Source organism: Bison bison, unplaced genomic scaffold, assembly GCF_000754665.1.
Source record: "Bison bison bison isolate TAMUID 2011002044 unplaced genomic scaffold, Bison_UMD1.0 scf7180017864167, whole genome shotgun sequence".
In the NCBI taxonomy this organism is placed as follows: Eukaryota; Metazoa; Chordata; class Mammalia; order Artiodactyla; family Bovidae; genus Bison; species Bison bison.
Genome location: NW_011494739.1, coordinates 7,376,362 through 7,383,044, shown reverse-complemented (window position 1 = coordinate 7,383,044; position 6,683 = coordinate 7,376,362).

Below are 6,683 nucleotides of genomic sequence, written 5' to 3'. Positions count from 1 at the left end.
GTCCAGGTCTCGTGTTGATTTTGACTGGTTTGCGGGGCTCTCAAGATCCGTGGGTTCCTGTCAAGTTACAGCCTCAGTCTGACCCATGTTGTGTCGGTCTCCCCAGTGACGCAGCGCTGCGGTTGGTCGTCTCCGTGCTGGAGGCTGAGGTCGAGACCCAGGTGCAGGCAGTGGTATGGAGGGCGCGCCCAGGCCTCCCCGGCTCCTGGCGGTTGTGCGCATGCCGCTGTTTCTTGGCTTGTGGAAGCGTCGCTCTTTGCCTGCCGGGCTGTTTTCTCTGTGTGAACACCTGGCTCCGTGATGAAATCTCTCCCTTTCATAAGATGCCAGTCGTTGGGGTGAGGGCCTGCCCTAGTCATCTCGTTTGAGCTTTAATGGCCTCTGTGAGGATCCGGCCACGTTCTGAGGTCAAGTTCTGAGCTCCTGGAACGTTGGGACCCCCAACGTGATCCTTTTTGGGCGGGGAAGGCAGTTCAGCCCATAACACCTGTGATGCTGGCAATGAAAGAGGGTAGATGTGAATTTTTAGAGCCTTTCCTGGTGGCTCAGACGGTAAAGAATCAGCCTGAAATGCAGGAGATCTGGGTTTGATCCCTGGGTTGGGAAGATCCCCTGGAGAAGGGCATCCAACCCACTCCAGTATTCTTGCCTGGAGAATTCCATGGACAGAGGAGCCTGGCCAGCTACAAGTCCATGGGGTCACAAAAAGTCGGACAGGACCGAGTGACTAACACTTAGCAGGAAACACCAGGGCGTGATTTCCAGTCTTCCCTCTCTGTACCAGAATGCCAGAGGTGGTTGAGTACTGAGGTCATACTTGGACTCTTCCCCCACGACTAATACTTTGTTCTCACTAAGTTCTTGGCTGGGAAATATTGAGAGCAGGAGGTGAAGGGTGCAATAGAGGATGAGATGGTTGGATGGCATCATCGACTCAATGGACATGAGGTTGAGCAAACTCTGGGAGATAGTGAAGGACAGGGAAGCCTGGCATGCTGTACGTGGTCAGTGAATTGCAAAGAGTCTGATGTGAATGAGCAGCTGAACAATGGTAAGTTCTTGGCCCTGAGATGAACTAGTTCAGCCAGTGAAGGGCGGCGGTACTCGCATTTCTGCATGTGCAGCCTTGGGTCCAGCTTGCCTGTACATCTGACAGGGTCTGGTTGTCCTGCCCAGGGCCTCGCCCAGGTGCAGACTGATGCTCCCTACCTAGGAATGACCCCCGAGAGAAGTGTGGCCGGCAGCTCAGAGGCAAATGTGTCTGTGTTTATGCCTCCTGTGAGCACTGGGTACTGTTCAGTGTCTCAGCAAAATCGTTAGCAGTTGTCTCAAGTCCGACTCACATTGCTGTGTGGGCTTGGGATAGACAGCTGTTGGGCTAGGCCAGGACCATGACCAGGATGTCTGTTCTGACCATGTGCATCCCCCAGGGAACTACAGTGGCAGCTGGGCAGAAAGGCAGAGGAGAGAAAGGCATGAGGTTTGGAGAGGAAGAAGGTGAAGGCAGGACTTTAGGCAACACAATCACAGGCACAGAAATCCCAGAAGAATCTACAAACACATTGAAACTGAGCTGTGTATTTGCTAAGATATTGGAGTACAAGGTCAGTATCCAGAATAATGTAATTCCCATGCACCAGAAGCAGAAAGGTAGAAAGTGCAAAAGAGAGCATTACCACCACCACTGAAAACATTGGGGTACCTCGGAATATATGCAGTTTAAGATCTTAACATTGAAATTAGGTGAAAGAGGACCTAAAGGGAGAAATACACTGAGCCCTTGGAGGGGACCCAGTATTGTGAAGACAGTGGTTCTGTTCAGACTGATTCAGTGCCATCCCAGTCACAACCCAGCAGTTCTCATAGAAACTGAAATCTGATTCCAGAAGCTGCAGAGGATAAAAGAGCGAAGACAGTTTGGAACAAAATTGGAGAATTTCCACCCCTGGATTTCATGACTTGCTGTAGAGATAAAATAACCAGGACAGTGCAGTATTGGTGTAAAGACAGATACAGGATCCATGACCAAAATAGAGTCCAGAAATGCATCCATACGTTATGGTCACTAGGTTTTTGCTGGTGTGAAGCAGATCCCTGATGGGGGATGTGCACCTTGACTCTACCCTCACACCACACGTGTGGCTTAGAGATGGACCATAGGCCTGAAAATGGGGCTAACACTGCAGAGCTTCTGGGGGAAGATGTCACAGATCATTGTGACCTGGGAGTGGGCAGGGATTTCTAAGGGCACAGAAAGCACAAACTCTAGAGAAAAGATTGGACAATTGGGGCTTACAGATCCGCTCATCAAAAGGTGCTTTTGTGACAGAGAGAGGCCAAGCCAAGGACTTCCAGAAGACATTTGTGGTGTGTACTCCTGACAGAGGACTCGTGTCTAGAATACATTAATAGAAGAATTTCACAACTGAGCAGTTAAAAGACAACTCATTAAGAAATGTGCGAGACCCTTGGACAGGTGCTTCATAGAAGACATGCCAGTGAGCCAATACATGAATGGAAAGGTGTTCACCATTACTGGTCATCTGAGAGGAGCAAGTGAAAACCACAGCAGGTTGTCACAGGTGCCCACATTGGCTCAAACTCTATAAAGATCAGTGGTATCACATTGTGGGTGCCCCGGGCAGGTGAAACTTCACACGTGCTGTCGTTGTGTGACATGGCAGGAACACCTGAGGAACTGTGTCACTCTATGTAAACATACTCCATCAAGGTGAACGCATACAAACCGGAGGTTATTTATTCAGTGAAATAACTATGCTTCCGTGTGTGCTTAGTCATGTCCGAATCTTTGTGACCCATGGACTGTAGCCTGCCAGGCTCCTTGGTCCATGGATTGCTCCAGGCAAAAATACTGAAGTTGGTTGCCATTTCCTACTCCAGGGGATCTTCCCAACCCAGGGATTAAACCCATATCTCCTGCATTGGCAGGTGAATTCTTTACCACTGCATCCCCTGGGAAGCCCTCAATGCAGTAATACCCGGGAGTAAAAGGAACCAGCTACAGTAAGTCCCCTACATACAAACCTTCAAGTTGTGAACTTTCAAAGATGCTAATGTGCGTTCCGTCAATGTCAGATGTGAGTGAAATTGCAACTTGCCCTCCGTCTCCTATTGTTGACGATCTTTTGGCTCCACCATCTCCCACCTCCTTTCCTTGCTCCAGTTAGTAACTCTCCCTGCTTGCTCACTCAATGCCAGCCTCTATATGCCAGCTGTAGTACTTTCAAGGTGCTGTCCTGTAAGATTAAAAGTTTTATTTTTTGTGTTTGTTTTTTTATGTGTTCTTTGTGTGAAAAGTGTTGTAAACCTATTACAGTGCAGTACTATATTATTTCTGAGCAGTTTGGTCTTCTGAGCAGATCTGGACGTCTCCCATTGTAGAAGGGTACCTAGGCTAATTTGAACAAATTGGGTTTATGAATGTGCTTTCGGAATGGGACTCATTCGTAAGTAGGGTACTTACTATACTGATGTGGTCAGTAACCTGGGGCATTAGCTCAGATGAATAGACGCTAGTGCTGGGCCTGAGGTGAGGAGCTGTCAGCAGAGGGAAGGCCAGGGAGGCCCACGGTGTCTGGGAGTGATGCCCAGGGCAGGGGCATGGCGCAATTTATGTGGCTGCAGAGTCGCCAGTGCCACGTGAAGGTTCAGGCCAGCACACGGTTAATCATCAGGCCAGGGGCAAGGATCGCCATAGAGTGGTGGGCAGCTGCCCTGCCCCCAGGGATGCCCTGCAGGTGGGATGCTGCTGAGGAGGGGGTGATGGAGAGAGAATGGGTTGGGGGTTGAGCTGTGTATATAAGCTTGGGAACAGACTGTGTGGGAAGAGGGGCAGGAGCTGAAGGCGGGCCTTTTAAAGATGGGAAATGACCCCTAGGGACTGCTGGTGCTGGCGGCAGCAGTCTCAGGCAGTGGTGGAGGGATGGCGCACGCTAAGGAAAAGAGAGAGGGTGTGAGCAGGGGGCAGCTGTGGGATGTAGGGAGGGGGAGCAGAGGAGGTGGGAGAGGGGAAGGGTGCAGGGGGGGCCTGTGGGCATTCTACAGAAAGGAGCTCTACGTGTTTGGGGGCTGGTAGGAAGTCAGCTCTGGCTGCTGCTTCTGGAGAGCATGGCTGAAACTGAGGCCAGTACAGAGGTAAGGGTGGTGTTCTTGGAGCACCTAGATCCAGCCACGCCTGACGGCCCAGTAGTGAGCCTTTTTCGGAGGTGCTAGGGCAAGGTGGTGGCAAGAATTTCACTTGTCAATTCAGCCAGGCCTGCAGAAGCAGCCAGGCCCTGAAAACCGGCTCCTAGGAGGTTAGGGAAGGACCGAGGACCACCTCCTCACCCCCACCCCACCCCAATGTTACAGACCCCACCCTGGAAGGAGCCTAAGTGTTCCTTACTCCCACCCTCATGGTCCCTGCCCTTCTCCCCTTCCCAGGGGAAACTCAGCGAGGAAGCCAGGTACAGTCCCCAAGTCTGGCTGGGCCAAGGACCCCTCCCCCCTGAGAGGAGGGGAGGGACTGCCCCTTGGGAGGGGGTCCTCTGCCAACTGTGGGTGAGAGCATGCAGGGTTTTCTGGAAGAGATGAGCCTGGGGAAGAAGGGAGTCATGCAGGGAAGGAGGTGCGTGGGGGGAGGGGGAGGCGACAGCACCAGACCCAGGCCCCTCGTTTGGGCACCTGCAGAAGGGGTGGGGTCCTCAGGCCTCGCCCCACCTCATCTGCCCTCACTGGGTTCCTGGCAAGGTTGGCCTAGGGAGTTGGGGCTTGTGTCCCCTCCTCTGGATGCAGCTTTTTCACCCACTGGGACTCAGTTTGTTCATCTCTAAAGTGAAGACAGTAGTAACACCCCCACCCCCAACCCCAGGGTGGCTGAGAGGGTTAACCAAGGCAGGTGTGAAGCCCACCTATTGAGTGTGGTTTCCATCTCTACTTCCTTGGGGAGGGGCGGAAACCTGGCTGGCGCCCTGGGTTTAGAGCCCAGAGGGCCTGTTACTAAGCTGATTGCCCGAGGGGCAGCTGTGTGCCTGCCCCCCAGGTCTGTGGGAGTGGAGGACCTCTCCATTCCCCCAGAATGCTCCAGTGAAGCTACCAAAATGTTATTAAAAAGCATGGGCGTGCAACTGTGTGTGAAAACACTGGTCAGGTCTGAGAAAGAAATGGAAAGTTTTTGTGCCAACCTGCAGATTATAATCTAGGAGGCAGCTTCTCAGAGGGTTCTGAGGATGTCTCAAGGAGATGAGGGGAGGGGCAGCATAAGTGATCTTTTAAAAAATTACTTGTTTTTGGTTGCATTGAGTTTTTGTTGATGCCCGTGGGCTGGTCTTTTCTTTAGGGTGGCTTCTCATCTCGGAGCATGGGCTTTAGTGGTTGCGGCTCAATGGCTTTAGAGCACAGGCTCAGTATTTGTGGCCCACGGGCTTAGTTGCTTTGTGGCATGTGCAGTCTTCCCAGACCAGGGATCGAACCTGTGCCCCCTGCATTGGCAGGCAGAGTCTTATACCCTGTACTACCAGGGAAGTCCATGTATGTGACTTTGTTCGTGGGGTGCAGGCAGCCAAGCACCCAGCTTGGTGGGAGATAACTGTTGTCTTTGAGTAGGTCTCTAGTTAATGGTTTTACTGCTTTTCTCAGTATGGGAAGAGGCAAGAAACTGGGTTCCTAAGATTCTTTCCTAAAAATATCTGACTACCTGAAGGCCAGTCCTGCCAGTTTCCCCAGGGCACAAAGCACTTTGCCCTGGTCTTTGCCGTGAATTCCTGTTGGGCTGTGCTGCAAGTCAGCAACTGTGGTGCTGGTGACTTGATTCTTGTAGGACTGGGTGGTGGGCAAGGGTCTTTGTGTACAGTCCCCTCCCTTTTGGCCTGAATTTCTACGCAGAGTTGGGAGGCATTTCATGACCAGTTTGTCCCCCTGTGCTCATTCTCTGGTCAGGTGAGGATTTTGTTGCTGGGCACTCGATGTGCTGTTACTGGATCAGGCCCTGTTAATAGTAGTCAAGCCTTTGGGCCACCCAAAGGTCCTTCCCACGGGCCTCCTGGGTTCCCATGTGAGAAGTCCTAGGGCCCGAGCTGAGCAGGCAGGAAGCAGACACATAGCCTGAGGTACGTCCTCAGGCCCTGCAGTGGCCTGGCCCATCTCTGTTCACCACTTGTAGTTGACCAGCCGCCCAGAGTGACCAGGGACCCCCTTCCTGCTAACAGAATGAGGCAGGGCAGGGGCTGGCACCCACCATCCTGCAAAGGGCATGTGAAAGACTTGCTGGATTGCTCCAGGCATAGTCACTGGCCCTTCCCGACTTCTTCCATAGCTGTAGCCTGGTCCCCAACCCAGAGAGAAGTCCTGTAACTTCCTGAGAGAGGCTGAGAATCCAGGTTTTCTTTCTTTCTGCAGAGTTGGAGGGGTGGGGTGCAGGTGACTGGCCCCACCTAGCCTCAGGCCCAGCTGATCGGAGCCCAACTATGCCTTCTCCTCAGCTGCTCTTGACTGCCAGCCTCTAAGTTTCCATGGCAACCATTCCAGAAATTTAAAAGGAAGGAAAAGTCTAGGCTGCCAGCATAGACCCAGTCCTGGCTCCAGGTACAGAGTGCTCACCTCCCACCCCCTGCTTGGCCACTGGGGCCAGCATGCTTCTGGAAGTTTCTTGCCCCCTCCCTAAGTCACCCCCAGAGTCTTCTACA